The sequence below is a fragment of the Protopterus annectens genome, chromosome 9.part0 (assembly GCF_019279795.1).
Source record: "Protopterus annectens isolate FY-2018-M chromosome 9.part0, PAN1.0, whole genome shotgun sequence".
In the NCBI taxonomy this organism is placed as follows: Eukaryota; Metazoa; Chordata; order Ceratodontiformes; family Protopteridae; genus Protopterus; species Protopterus annectens.
The window spans coordinates 901,989,790-902,006,216 of record NC_056743.1 but is presented as its reverse complement, the minus strand read 5'-3'; the positions used below and the strand labels follow the sequence as shown (position 1 = coordinate 902,006,216).

The 16,427-nt window shown below is 36.9% G+C and overlaps 1 protein-coding gene across 4 annotated transcripts in view; it reads right to left on the bottom strand.

Annotated features, from left to right (window-relative positions):
- The window catches only part of RBMS2 (RNA binding motif single stranded interacting protein 2), a 1,165,202-nt gene that overhangs the window by 513,856 nt on the left and 634,919 nt on the right, over positions 1-16,427 (bottom strand). The gene's annotated exons all lie outside the window — the stretch shown is intronic.

Here is a 16,427-nt window from a genome sequence, read left to right as displayed (position 1 = left end):
AAAGCGCTCACGTTTATACTTGTTCGTCTTTGGATTTTACCATTAAAATATTTGTGGTTTCATCATCACCAGAGTGATTTGTGCTTGTGATATTCTGCCTGCCAGCACTTTTCATTTATTCAGTTTGTTTGCCTGTTTTTGTTTATTTTGTCTGTAATCTTTAGTGATTTAGGGTATTGTTATGTTAGTCCAACGAAAAACTTGCATTTAGTTGGCCTTATGACATTCAGGACTGTACCCAGCGGTTTCTATATCTAATCTGTGAGAAGAGTGAAAACGGGTATCTGCAAAGCAAAGTAAGTTTCATTTTTGTTCCTCCCACAAATAGCTTAGACAAAGATGAGACCTTGCATAATTCCTTTTAGTACAAATCTTGTAATTTTAACGATGCGCACAGTTGTCTCCTTCCTCTTGGGTGCACACACATGCACAGACATACTTTTTCATCACTATTTAAAAGTAAAATGAATCAAAGCATTTGCATCAGAATTGTATAAATAACAGTGTAACAGCACAGGTGACAGCACACGTATACAATACGAGTGATAATGGCAATTTAGTTGTTGATTCAGTTTCACCTGAATAAACAAGAGCAGATGACGTGACTGACGTCCGAGAGAGAGAGAGAGAGAGACAGACAGACAATCTGATAAAATAAATCACAATAGTGCACTGGTGAATACTGTAGCTGCTCAAGCTGTAGGATACTCTTGCAGTCCATTGTACAACAACCCCTGTTGTATGTGATGCTCTTGTGCTGTTGCTTTTTTCCTGGATGCTGTTTGCATGCTCTTCGGTGTCTTGTACACTTCCTTGTGTCGGGCAAGTAGCAGGAAAATGAAATCTATCAGTGTTTTCTTTGATGCCCTGTTAGTGTATTTGTTTCTTACCAAAGAGGTAGCATAGCGGTTCCCACGAATCCATCATGACTTTATTATTGGTCCATAAATTTTTTATAACTTCCAAAAGGAAACCGATAATGGTAGTGGTGGTTTTGTGTGTGTGTGGTTGTGTAGGGGGCTATCTTCGGTGTCTTGTACACTTTCTTGTGTCGTGCAATTAGCGGGAAAACGAAATATATCAGTGTTTTCTTTGATGCCGTTAGTACATTTGTTTCTTACCAAAGAGGTAGTGTAGCGGTTCCCACAAATCCATCATGACTTTATTATTGGTCCATAAATTTTTTATAACTTCCAAAAGGAAACCGATAATGGTAGTGGTGGTTGTGTGTTTATGTATGAGTGTCGGTGTGTAGGGGGCTATCATCTTCGTACAGGTTACATAATAACTGATTTACAAGTTTGTGTACACATTCATTTCAAAGCCTGGCAGATAACTGTGTGGTATTTAACCATGCTATATGTTCAGGTGTGTGCAATTGTGGGAACTTTGTAAAGACGTGTGGACTACAAATTGAGGATTTTAACTTGTAATACAATTATGTAGGTTAAGTACTAGGCTGGCTACCCTTGTGGACTATTTTAAGCCTAGCCAGTTTTCCTGAAAGTTGAGAATCAAACTCTTTACGTTGTGTCTGTGAGATAAACACCATAGCTATCATGTCAACCCCCCCCCCCAAAGAATCAGACCCAGTACTTTGTATCTCTGAGGTAAACAACTTATCTTTACATTTTAGGTTAGACTTTTATATTACTTAGCATGTATTTTTAACAGCTGTAAGAAAGTTTAAAAAAAAAAAACGTTCTAATATGTACTGAAGCATGAGATAACTTTATAAGCTTTTGACAGTGGGGACCCCAGGCCTTCTTGCCACATTTGTCTCCATCTCACCCCAGTCCCCTGGTTATGCCACATATTCAAGAGTAGACTTTTTAAATGTTCTGAGGCTGTTGTACTTTGAAAGAATTTGCCTGTGTCCAGGGCTGGATTAACAAAATGGCTTTGACAGCTTCACCCTGCTGGTGGACAAAGATTGAACTCTGTAGCTTCGATTGCTCGACGATCAACCTCAATACGAAATCATTGTCAGTGATTTGTGCTGGAAGTGATGCCCTTTCCTGGGGAATTCCTCCCCTTTTTCGAGTTGGTGGGACTGTGGAGCTGGCACATGTACATTTGGGGGCTTGCTCCCCATTGGGGGTGCAGGGGAGCTTGCCCCCTATAAGCCATTGCCATACCAAATAAAAAGTCCCCTTTTATTTTCAGTTCCAGACCCATAAAGTCCATAATTCAGTACTGGCTCTATCTGGCAAGATGTAACCGTCATAAGGAGGAACTTATGGGACTGATGAACATCTTGCCTGAGTCTGACTGGCCTTGAACATTTGTCTACTGTTTTTGAAAAATGTCTTCATCTGGTAGATTGCTTATATCTCTTCAGCAGTGATCAAGCTGCAAAAGGGATAACACCCCTGAACAGACTTTGGTGAGCCCACTATGAAGACAGACTTTTTTAATATAGTGCCAGTAATACCAGACTGTGAGAAGCATGGCTGTATTTCATGATTAAAACTTGCACAAAATTAGTCTATGGATTAGTTAACTACATTAGTTATTTAAGTAGCAAACAGTGGTTGTTGGTGGCTTGGGTTATGCAGCATTTACCCACAAACATTGGCGTTAAAACAGAAGCGCAGATGAATAAATACTGTGCAATCCACAATGCCACCATTATTTACATCATACTTTCCTGCTTTTATTTTAGTAATTGCATTAGGACAGATTATTATTTTATTGCTGTTAGCCTCTGTTAAGAAGAAACATGTTTTTTCTTCTTTTGGCATCTTGTAGAATTTTACAGCATGTACCCGCAGTGGTGGTGCTGCGGTAGCATTGTCTCCTCACAGTAAGACGCTGTCTGGTTCGATTCTCAGCTAGAGCGTCTTCTGCGTGGAGACATGTGTGAATGGGCGTACCTTCGTTGAAGGTTGTGCATCAGGCCTGGCAAGCCGGTATGTAAAAATCAACTGCCAATCATTAGCGGACCGGAGTTCTGCTGTGGCGACCCCTAACTGGGAAAAAGCCGAAAGACACAAGAATTTTACAGCATACATAGTAGAAAGGAGCGGTGTGAAAAATCTGTAATGTGTGCCATTTGCTTTGTAAGCAAGCCATTGGAAAGTTTGCACAGTTCACCCTTTTTTTCTATATCTGGACAGCCTGGAGTTTGATAATTTATTTTCCATACCACTGGATCTAAGGATGGGTAATAGAAAATGTACTTCTGGATTGCCCCTCATGCCACTAATGGATAGAGGCAGTTCCTAAATGCTGCATTCCTTACATGGGTCCCCTCAAATTATTTATGGTATAATCACAGTTATTCTCACTAGGGCTAATATACAATTATCAGCCATGGGATAAGTGAGACCAATCAGAACATGTTAATTCAAGCACCAAAAGGGAATTGGCTAAGCTTAAAATGTCCTCCAAGTGAATCTATGTTGTGATAGTAAATAGTTATAAAAAATTGCCCTTTTTAGATCACTAAGTGCCCCTCTCACCCTCCGCCTCCCAGTCTTCAGCAGCTTCCAGCACTTATTGCATTTATGCACCACAAATTTGGCTGCATGTTTGACTCTTATTAATCCTTCCACTTTCAGTTTCACCAAATACTCCAAATCATTAAATTGTGGCCTACTGTAAAAGTGGTCAAAATCATTAAAATATAGCCTACTGTAATAGCTTACCTTAAAGTAGGTACACTTTCAGCTGAGATCTGCAAATGTCTGTCAGTGATGATATATTGACATACCAGTATTTGCACTCATCAGCAGGTCTGCATTTTTTCTTCCTCCTCTTTAAAACTGAACTCATATGCAGTTAAAGTGGATCAGTCCTTTTTGTGGTGGTTTACAAGCATCAACTATGTTTGCACTAAAGATAAACTACTTTTATTTTGCCTACTACTCCGCGGTAACACACCTGATGTCATAATAGAGTACTAAGAAAGGTAAAACTGATGCATTTTAAGAACTCTACCAACCAGTTAACTGACTCTGCTATTAGGTGGGTGTGCTGGTCAATTAGATCTTTTTCATATACAGCCTAAGCAAAAAATATAAATATGACTTAACAAAAGAAGATGCACCATCTTCAGAATACAAATTAATTACAGCACTAAGTCTGGATTAGGAAACCACAAGACATTGTGTTCATTATCTTTCAACAAGAAATGCAAAGTAACAACTTGCAGGGAACAGTTTAAGTGGTTGTTAAGGACACTGAAAGACATTCACAGAGCAGGGCAGACTGGGCAAAATTGATACTTCTAGCTGACAGCAATTAAAAGACGACTTTTGAAATGACATGCGCATTGGCAAAAGTGTCCCTCTTTGGTCTTTTAAAATTTCTGAGAAGAAGCAACAATCACTCGTCTCAATCTGCTTTCGAACCATACTCTTTGATTTTCATAACAAAATAGACACCCTCCTCATCTGCCCACTGCATTTATCCACCTTAACGAAGTCCACACCCCTTCAAAATGACAATGTTGGATGCCTAGTCCTTCACAGGATGCTGAGAGATGCTCAACTTGCCAACATCATTTCCTGAACTAAAACAAACCATCACAAGCAAACTGAAACTATACTTCTGTCCTCTCACAGACCCTCTCAAACATATCTACCATCCTTGCATTGCAGAACTATAAATTTTCCCTAAACCATAAGCGGACATTAATCATTAGGCGCTTATTATGAATCACAGCAAATATTTCTGCAGGATTAGTTATTTTCCACAGGACTTTAAACAATTGGTCATAACAACTCATGTTTTGTGCTCAGTTTTTAAATATGCCAGTTGAGGGTACTTAGCAAAAGTAAGCCATTGTGACTGCACTTCTCTGTCCTCAAGGGTGACATTGTGCATCTATGGTCTACAATAAACATTCACAAAGGCAGAACTTTGGTTTAGATTGTTGAACACAAGTTTGGTTCAAATCTTACTGATCACTGTCAAAGTTATGAACTTACATTTAAAGCATTCTTGCTTTTAAAGATCATGTTTAAGAGGTTTGGTTTCTGTTTTTAAAAGTGTTCACATGTATCTTTATGCATGTGGACACTTTATGCAGAAAAAAAAGGTTTCACACCACATTAAAATGACTTTAAAAATGACTTCCAAACTCAGAAGACTAAACATGTACAGCCGTATTCACAGCATTAATATTAGTGGGTGGGAACTTTTGAGTTCCAGCTGTAATTTTGCTGGGTTAGTATGGGTAAGTAATTGTGAATGACATTATGTAATTTGCCATTATTATTATTTTTTTTGCCAGACTGTTAATTTAGCATTTGGGCAATTACATAACTTAACTGATACTTACTCACACTAACCCAGCATAATTACAACTGGAATTCAAAATGATGCAATTGTATTAATGCCATAAACAAGGCTGTGTATCTTTAGTCTTCTGCGTCCAGAAGAAAACGTATAAATGCTGCAAAATGAACTTTTATTTTCACAGAAAAAAAATTATTCACACGTATAAAGATGCAAACACTTTGTGTGTGAAAACAAAAGTTTGTTTCACACATTTAAACTTGGGCTTTAACTTTGGCATTTATAAGATTTGCAGTTCTGAACTTTCAGCATGTCAAGTACTGGCCCAACAACATGTGAACCATGGCAGTGAAACTTTATATTCCTATACAGCTGCCTGTGAAACAATCTTTCCAGCAGGATTTTTGATGTTCATCATATTGATCAATGCTGCAGTAGCCTTACCTACATGGGTTATATCCATGGAGAATATGCACCCATATAGCTTATTCTACTGCAGCAGTGATTATTCGAACATCTACTGTCACAGTAAGTTTACTTATACAACTGTACTTTCTCATTTTAAATTAGTTCATAAAAGCCACATCATAAGATAGATATGATGGAAATTAAAACTTAAATAATCTGTAGACACAGCCTCATATCTTTGCAAAATTATGATTTGAAACATGCAACACAGCCTCTCTTAGGACAGCATCAGAAATGTGATGTAATGTGTCACTTCTCAGATCCATGTTAGAACTACCCACCACCACCACTCAAATGAAAGATTTCATATTCAGGAGATGCCACTTTTGCAAAACTTTATTACAAATTATATCACTGCTTTGGTTCATAAGGAGCCATCATAAACAGCAAATGTCAACAGTTTCGGCCAGAGTACTAAAAAAACAGCAGATGCATGAACCTACCTTTAATTTTATGAAAGGCATACTGATAACCTGCATAGCTACCAACATTTTCACTGTAAACTTGCAGTGTACATACTTTAGAAAGATCATGAATGCAACAGCTGTCACTTTCAGAGTGAGTATAGTCAAGTACACATTTTTAATCATTATAGGTAATTTCAGAATTATTACAGAAATAGCAACATTAAGATAAATTAAGACTTCCAAGATGGCTCCACATTATGTGACAGCCTACATGCAGCTCTCCCAGTGTGAAAAAGAAAAAAAAAACAGAAGACAGAACCAGTGAACTCATTTTTGGGGGTAAATGTCAGTAACTGGCTAGTAAGTGCACTGCCTGAATGCTAGCAAAAAAGAAATTCAGAGAACCTAAAAGAAAATCAACCACAAAAGGCGGGGAAAAGAATTACTGGGAAGAATTATGCAGCTGTTCAGCAAAAAACAGTGCAAGCTCCAGCTTTGGTGCAAGACATGACTTACAGAAACCTAGAGGAAAAAATAAGTCAAATGTACTCAGAGCTAATTAAAATAAACAAACCACTGATGGAGTATATCAACTCAAATAACAAAAGGCTAGATAAAATGAAAGAAACTTTAAGCAGACATTCAGATGAAATGATAAAACTGCAAAAATCAGAGGATGAAATGAAAAAAATGGCTGGTGAATATAAGACTATTCAAGAAAAGATGTTTCAAAAACTAGAATTGGAGGACAGAGCATGTTGGGAAAAACTGAGATTTTCTGATGTACCAGAGAAGCTGGAAGGAATAGACTGTATTAATTTTATAAAAGTACAAATAAGCAACTGGACCGGTATTCCACAGCAGGAGCTGTTAATTGAAATGGCACATCCTGTATTTGCTCCAAACCTTGCCATAAGAAAGCAACCTACACCTTTAACAGTAAAGATGCAATCCTACTAGCAGAAGGAGTTGATTCTAACAAAACTGTGGCAGAAGTTCAAAGTACTAAAAGTGGGAGACAGTAGAGTATTTGTGGGAAATGATTACTCACTGTACACCAGGCAGAAAAGTAAATGGATTCCACTAATCAGGGAATGTCAAGAAGCAGGAGTGAGATTCAAACTGCTGTATCCAGCTATGTTCAGAATATTATTTCCTGGAGGGACTAAATAATTTTTTTGATGCATAACATGCTAAGGAGGAAATATAAAACTTTGTCCAACAAATAGTGAGCTGTGAAAGAGAAGGATATTCTGCTTCTTGATCATCTGGTAATAAAGACCACTGAGAGATTTTGCCAGTGAAACCTTTTCCAATGTTTTAATGGAAAATACTTGAAAGAGAGAAAAAAGCACATGAGTTGACTAGAAGACGTGACAGTGTGTTGGAAAGCAAGCAGAGATTGGATTTGGAAGATGGAGATAAACTGGAATAAAACCAGCAACTCGGAAATTGACAAACAAATGTGGGATTATAAAGCATTAATTATATTTGTGAAACATGACAGAACAAGAAAACCTGGAAATACTGGACTTTTTTGACTTTGTTAAACTTGTAGGGGACTCTGAAGCATATGCCCTACTTCCTGTAATTAATGTTTGGAGGAACACTAAGGACAGGGAAAAAGCATATGCCCTACTTCCTGTAATTACTGTCTGGAGGAACACTGAGGACAGGGGAAGAGGAAGGAAAGAGTTAACTATAAGTAAAAAAAAACACTTTTGTTCTTAACAGTAATATTTGTACAGGTCCCCCTGTTTTCTTCCCTTCTTTTCTCTTTCTTCTTGTTCAGTTTTAAGAAATATAAGCACTGCAATGTAAAAAAATGAACTATGTTCAAAAGAGTATCACACAAGAAAAATGTGCTTTTTCTCATTCTTGCATACAGGAATGACTGAATTAAGGCTCTTGGCTTTATCTAGTAACACATTTTAAGAGAAAGCAAATAAACAAAAAGAACACTGAATATATTAAAGCTATCCTCAAACAAACAAATAAATAAATACTTGTAGAAGTAACTCTATATCTTTCTCATGTCTCCATGGAGACGCTCTGATAAAGAGTAATACAAACAAAATACTTCTTTCTCTTAATGGCTAGGAGATAATGTTTTCTGAAAGCATTCAAGTGTTTTCTTCTCCTGGGAGAGCAAAAAAGATGAGATAAAACCAAACAGCACTTAGCAGAAGTACAGGCAGCACCATGCATCTTAGCATGGATGACCTTCCTTTTAGGTTAACCTACGTCTGACAGTGTTGCTGTCAGTTTGGGACAATTGTTTCTATTACAAAGGTAAAACTTCAGTATTTGAAGATGTACACTGTCTTGTGTGTTAATATAAAGTTAATAGTTTTTTGGTGGTGTATTGGGGGGGTATAATTTTTTTGAGGGCTTTCAATACAACAAACAGTTTTGTAAGATGTGACGTGCTCAAATGGAAATGACAAGAAACATCTGTATAAAAGGCTAACCTGCTAAACATTAGTGTGTGGAGTGGATGCAACACAAAGCTGGAACTAGATACTTACCAAAAAAGCTGCTACAAATAAAAGGTGGGAACAATACGTTTTTAACATAATGACCCTTTCAATATTTAACTTTAAATTTTAATGGTCTCACAGATGTATACAAAAAAGAGTAGTGAACTGTATTAAAAATGTAGAGTGCAAATAGATACACTACAGCAGACACATTTGGAAATAATTGAACTTGAATTTGATAAAGAAGGGTTTTCAGGATGGTTATTCAGTGGAAAACCTGGGACAATGGATAAGAGGAATACTTTTGTTAATTGCAAGAGGAGCTCCAATAGTGATATAAGAGGATAAAAAAGACAATGGTAGATATGTAGTACTAAGGGGCTACTGGCAAGTGAGGAGGATTACACTGGCATGAATTTACATTCCACTTAAAACTGCTACAATGGAGTTTAAGAAAATTCTGGGAGAAATAATCAGTTTTCAGCAGGAAACATTACTTATAGGTGGGGACTATATGAGGGGCCCAGAAGGGAAAATATAACAAAGAAGGGTAGGAGGGTAGATTTTTGAAGAAATTTATGAAAATATTTGGTATGGAAGATGTGAATTCAGTAGTAGGAGTTCAGAATTAATTTACATATTATTCTACAAGATACAAAAACTGGGCTAGTCTACACAGAACTTTCAATTAAATGCATGTGCTCCTGTGAAGTGTAAGTTATGATATGCATCTGGTAAGCTATTCAAGATGACGCATTAAAAATAATTAAAATAAAAATGCAGGCTAGTGAAATAAAAATGAGACACTGGCACTTCCCACCTATCTGTTGAAAAGAGGAATTTAAGGAATGGGTACTGAAAATTATTTTGGAGTTATTATTCTGAAAATATAGCTAGGGAGTGGGATACAATTAAAGTGGAGTTTAAAAATGGGGTGGAAATAAAAGAAAGGGAGATATGGTTAACAAGCAACAAGAATTATTTAGAGGGACTGACGGATGTTACAGTAATGCAGACCAGGAGAATCTAACAGAACAAGAAGAGGACCAGTTGCAGAAAATAAAGTATTACCTTGACAATATGCATGTGTTTAGAAAGACTGCTGTTAAGCAACTGTTTTTTTAACAATAATGCCAGACCACAAAAACATTTAGCTAAACGACTTGGGCAACAGAAAGTAGAAATGGTTGTCGCTCAGCTTAGGTAGCCTATAAAAATGAAGCTTAGAAGAGATCCTGTAGATGTACTAGAAATATTTCAGAAATTCTACGAATGTCTGTATAAAACAAGAGAAATATGGAGATCAAGAAAAAGTTGCAAATGGAAATGTTTATGGAATAGTTAAATATGCCAAGGTTAGCGGAAGATGAGGGTCAACTACTAATAAGATAGGAGAAGAGGAGATAAAAATGGTGATGTACAACCAATTAAGACTCTGGAATAGACAGTATTCCTGTGGAGGTTTGGAAGCTAGAAGGGAAAAAAAACTAACAAAGATCTGGAAGGTTTTGTTTAACAGTATTTTAAGAGAAGTGCCAACTTCCTAGAAGAAAGCGGTGGTAGCTGTAATGCCTAAAGAGGGTAAACACCCATCAGATGCAGCTTCATACAGGCTAAACCACAATTACAATATGTTTATGTCTATAATGGGTAAAAGAATGGCAAAGGTGATGCCTAAATTGATAGATACTGATCAGTGTGGTTTTGTGAAGGGGTGGCAAACATTTGACAGCATTAAGAACAGAACAATGATGATCCAGAGGGAAACAGAATGTAAGAAAATATCATTGTTATTGGTAGGTCTTGATGCAGAGAAAGGATTTGACAAGAGTACGCTGGGAGCTTATTAGCAGGGCAATGGAAGCATTTGCATCCCCTGATAAAATTATAGATTAGAAGGATATTTATTTTTTATTTATTTTACATTTGTTGACTGGGATGGTCTGACTGGATACATGTCCATTTTCAGTGAAGGCCCACGGAGAAAAGCTCCAATCAGACAGATAATAATATACGGATCCATGTCAGTACATCGACAGTTCAAAACAACGAAAGTCACTACTTCGAAACGAAAGCATCGACCGTTGAAAACATCGACAATACAGTCACGTAAAGTAAAGTAAAGTCACAAAAACAAGTGCTAACATGGGTCCTGCAAGGGGGAAGTAAAGGATATGATATGATACTGTACCCATACTAAGCTCCGCAATATCATATCCTTTACTTCCCCCTTGCAGGACCCATGTTAGCACTTGTTTTTGTGACTTTACTTTACGTGACTGTATTGTCGATGTTTTCAACGGTCGATGCTTTCGTTTCGAAGTAGTGACTTTCGTTGTTTTGAACTGTCGATGTACTGACATGGATCCTAATATACACATTAAAAAGTAAAGCATGGTGTAGAGACTATCGTGGATAATAATATACACATTAAAAAGACTAGTAAGGTAAGGTTTATAGACAATCATAGACAATAGGACATTTAGTGAAAGTCAGTATTGTGTACAGTACTATTTAGTATAGAATAGTTAAGAAGAAAAAATTAAATATTCAAAAGAGCAGGTATGTAAAAGAGGCAATTCAAGTATGAGAAGATGATATGGTCTAGGATCATCAGTGTGGAATAATCCATAGTCCTTCGTGTCACGGTGCCAAATGTATGGTAGGCCTTTTCAAAATAGGAAAGGGGCTAGCAACAATAGGAACAAGTATATTCAGAATACCTGGTAGTGAAAGAAGGGAAATAGAGTAAGGGAGACAAATAGCATGTAGTGGAGGTAAAGGTTAGGGAGCAGAGGTAGGGTATAGAAAGGCAGAAGCATAGAGAGGGTAGTGAGTCATGACTGACTAGAGAGAGAGGTAGTGGGTTAAGTGTTGTAGGGATGTTAAACTGGATAGTTGAGGAGTTAGTCTGGGTTGGAACAGGGACATACCCAGTGTGTAGTAAAATACCCTTTAAGACTTTTTTTGAATTGCGTTAGCAAGGGTTCTAGAGTAAGGTCAGCTGGAAGTGAGTTCCATGTTTTGCCAACAAAGTTGGAAAACAGTGAGTCTCCGGCTGAGTTGTTAGTTTTGAGTGTTTGAACTAGCAGTTTGTTAGATGATCGAAGTGACCTGGAGTTAATGTAGGAATTAATAAGGTTTTTAAGTACAGGAGTTTTTTTCAGGTTGGCTGTGGACTTTGGGTGCAACTATGAGCTGATTATACTGAAGTAAGTTCGGGAATTGTAGCCACCCTAGCAGATTGTTTTTGGCAGTGATGTGTGTGATATGTATCTGGCAATGTGGTTGTAGCAGCTTGAAAGTTTGCTAAGTTCAGATTTGTTCAAATTGGTTAGAACAGGGAAGGCGTACAGAAGGGTTGAGAGTAGGTGAGTGCGGGCAATTGCAGTCCTTGCTATCGGAGTTAGGAAAGTATTATTTTTATATAGTGAGCCTAATTTTTTATTAATAGTTTTGATAGTTTGACTAACATGCATATCAAATTTGAGGTTATCTACAGGTACCCCTAAGAGTTTGGTATAAGCATCAGGAAAAATAATGGTACCATTGTTAGATCTTATAGTAAAGGAGAGTGGAGTGGACCTACAAGTGGGGGAGAAGAGTAGTAGCTTAGTTTTGTTAGGGAACAGAGGCGAAAACTAAAGTGGGCGAGTTCCTCTCTGATAATTTGTGTTTGAGCAGAGGAACCAGGTAGGGGTGTCCTCTTTCCCCTTTGTTGTTTGCACTATATTTACAACTACTGACAAAGAAAATAAGAGGCTCAGAGATTCTAGGATATAATTGGTATGGTATTCAAGAAAAGCTGGCTGTATTTGCAGATGATATTATTTTATACCTGATAAAAACAGAAAAAAGACATTTCAGTGCTGTGAAACATTTTGAGGCAGTTTCAAATCTTTTTGGGATATAAAATTAATGAAGCCAAAGCAAAGGCAATAGCTGTAAATTATGTACCCACACAAGAATTTGTTCAGCAATACCCATAATTATGGGAACATGATAAAATGAAGTATTTAGGGGTATGGCTTAAAAAGGATTCTGATGTGACAGCTAAGCATATATATAAAGAGAAACATGATAAAACAAAAACTGAGAAATTGGAAGCTCTGTTATATGGATCTGGATAGAAAGATAAAAGCAGCTAAAATGCTTATAGTCCCTTTAGTTTTATACATGGGTCGGGCATATTTTTATCAATCAGAGGAGAAGTTGTGGATAGTAATTAATAATGAGCTGAAGGATTTTCTCTGGGAAGGGAAGATGGCAAAAGTCAAGTGGGATAAGATGATTTTTCCAGTAGAACAAGGCAGATTGGAATTACCCGATTTGATGGGGTATTTCAGAGCTACACAGTTAAGGCTCTTATACATAGCATAAGTAGAAACCTATAATTCCAAGTGGAAAGGGATGATGATAAAATGGGAGGAAGCTCAAGAAACAAGGAGAGACTGGGATTTTGGATGCAGATCCTTACGGAGAATAACAATAACCATGCAGAATATTACATTCGGGTCTATATTAGAACACCGAACTTTCAAAATTTCGAGTGTTCTAATATCAAACTCTATTAATCGAAAATTTAAAACATCGAACATACAGAACAGCGAATTGTTTCCTAGAGAAAAAACTTTGCTGTTCCAAAACACATACACACAACATAAGCACAACAAACAAACAGCAATCCACACACATACACCTAAACTCTTACACCTAACCCTACTCTAAATTATACATAAACCACTAACTATCCACTTACCTTAACCCTAACACTAAGGTCCGTCACTATCGCACAGTCACCTCACCCCCGCCCTAACCCTCACATCCACACAATCACACACTTACCTGACCCGCACCCTAACTCACCTACCCCGCCCTAACCCTCATGTCACACAATCGCACACTTACCTGAATCCGACCCGTAACTTTCCACCACAGCGCTGAAAATGCCGAAGCAACAGAAACGGACAACCGAATTCTTTCCCTAGGGAAAAATTTGTTTTTCTGTTTCTTTGATATTTTCAGCGTTCGCTGAAAACGGGTCGATATTAGAACACTCGAAATTTTGAAAGTTCTGTGTTCTAATATAGACCCTTACATTCATAGCATAGCAGAGAGTATTCTAAGAACTAAGCTGACAAGGAAATGGAGAAAGGAGATTATGCCAGTGGGGATGACTGCAATTAAGGATACAGACAATAGACAAGAGGGGGCTGGTATTTATTGGAGAAAACTGGTTAAAAAAAAAAGGTATTGGGAGCAAATAATTAGAGAGGGAAAGGTAACAGAATGGAAAGAGGCCAAGAATTGATTTGGACTGCAGGACAAAAATTGCCTTCCTTATCAAAGATTGATATCGGAGTATAGGCAAATAAAAAGAAACAGGCGATCCTAAGTGAAACAGCAGCTACTGGTAGAGGCTCTAGAAAAGCTGCAGTTAAAAAAGGAATAATTAATAGGGCATACAAAATATTACATGATAACTGTAAGAATCAATCAGAAGAGGTTAGAAAGGATTGGGAAGAGAGATTGGATAAGCCATTCACAAAGAAACAATGAAGAGATATATGCATGTTTCACAAATATGCAAAGTCTAGAAGACTTAGGATCTTTTCTTGGAAGTGTTTACATAGGTATTTTGTACCCCAGGCAGATTCCAAAGAATTTTTCCTCAGGTAGACAGCAAATGTTGGAGGTGTGATGGGGAAGAAAGAGGTAACTGGGAACATATTATCTGAGAGTGTAATGAGTTGAGCTGTGATACAGAATTTGAATTGCCTAGACACAGTAAGACTTTGCTAAGTCTAATTATAAGGAGTAAATTACATACGAAAAAATGGGAATTATAGGAACAATACATGCAGAGGAGGAACAAGGTTTAAAAGAAGGCAGGATTTGAATGAGCTATATAATGTTTGACTGACAGTGACTAGACAGATTATATGTGATGTATAATGTCTGAAACTACAATTATGTTGATATGATTTGTGATGTATAACGTTTGCAACTAAAATTGTCAATATGCTTTGTATTTGACGTACATGATAATTTAATAAAGATGTTTATTGTATAAAAAAAAACATTAAGATAAATCAAGAAGATTTTTTTCTACTTCAGGAAATAAAGTTGCAGAAATGTACTGAAAATGTAAAGGTAAGAGCACTGAATATAACCTAATTTACCAGTCTGTGTTAGATGTAATCAGACTTCATTTTAAAACTTTGGCAGTCTTTTGTACTTTGATGTGATGCTTACAATACACTAATTTCTTCAGATCAGCATAGTATGACAGCTGTGTCACATTTATATGCCATGCTTTATGGGATGAAACTACAGAGCTGTCGTCATTCTTACTCATGTGGCATGGGGCCTACAGGGGCATGCATTGTGACATTACACCCAAGTGTGGTGTTGTCTTTTTGTGAATTCTGTTTTTCTTCATTACTCATCTTCCATTCAGATAGTGAAATGCAAGTTTTATTCACTAGTGCATCAAACTGCTCCTCAGTGGATGAGTAATATTTAAAAAAACATTGTGTAATAAGCATAAGATTTTTCTTTTGTGCATGTTACAGTTCTTCCACACATAATTTGTAGTGATGGCATTCTGGGCCCCTGGACATTTTCAAGTGTAGCCCATTGTGATCCTCAAGCAGCATTAACTTGTCTGTTGAGATGTTTATATCTGATAGATGTGAAGCAGGCAGAAACCCACTGTGCTCTGAAAAATGACAAATGCTTTGGCTGCTCATTCCTCACCATCCTTGGCTTAGGCTTCTAATATCCTTGCCTCTCTGAATTCAACTACTCAACTCACCATCATCTTGTACAGAAACTTTCTTCTGCAGTGCTGCTCAGTTCAAAACTCAGGTTTTCTGTGTAGGCAGAGAACATCCGAAGGTGACCTCTGCCTATGCAATTAACTGTATGTATGTGTTGCTTGTTAACACATTTAGCATATTTCTGTGTCTTACGGTGTACCGTCATCTGAATATATATATGATGTGAATTTGATTTTAATGTCATTTGTCTGCATCACATTAATATGGTGAAGGTCATTACAGCCAGAGGATTTTCTCACAATCAGTGCTCATTTCTCCTTAAGAATTTCCTTTTTAAGTAACAAGCTAAGGAAAATCCTTTAGGAACATTAGTTTTCCCTATTACTTTAAAATTTTCTCTCATATCTGTCTTACTTTCTAAAATCTTCAAATTCCTTGGGCTAAACTAAAATATATTCTACCCTCTACAAAACCGTATTTGTGTTTATTTACTTGTCACGCCCTTTTACTACAAAGTGTTTTCAGCAACATAAGGAATAACTCAGCCACAGTCTTGTATAAAAAAAAGGTTGACTTAAAAAACAGTTTTTTGCTCTGCATTTTGATCCCTGCAGCATGCAAAAAAGAGAGAGAGATGACTTACTGAATAGGGTATCCTGACTACAATTAAGTGTTCAGTCACTTATGACCTTATGGATATATTTATGCACTATGGAAAGAATGGATAATCCTCAAAACTTTTCAACTACATCATTACTTCAGATTTTAGTTTGTTTATTATAACCAGAAGTCAAGCAGACATATGCAGCCAAAAGCTTGAATGGTAAAAGTCAACTATTATACAGCTGGGTATTAAAATCTGGCCAAATATGTTCCTGCTTTTCTTTGGAGACCTTATTTGTATAATATAATATATGTCTATGTTAAAAAGGCCAAATTATTTACATAAAAATAGTTATACTTAATGTGAAGCTTATCCAAAAACTTATCAGAAAAAAAGTGTTAAACTAGTATGAAAGTAAATGAATGTTTGTAATCTAATTGCC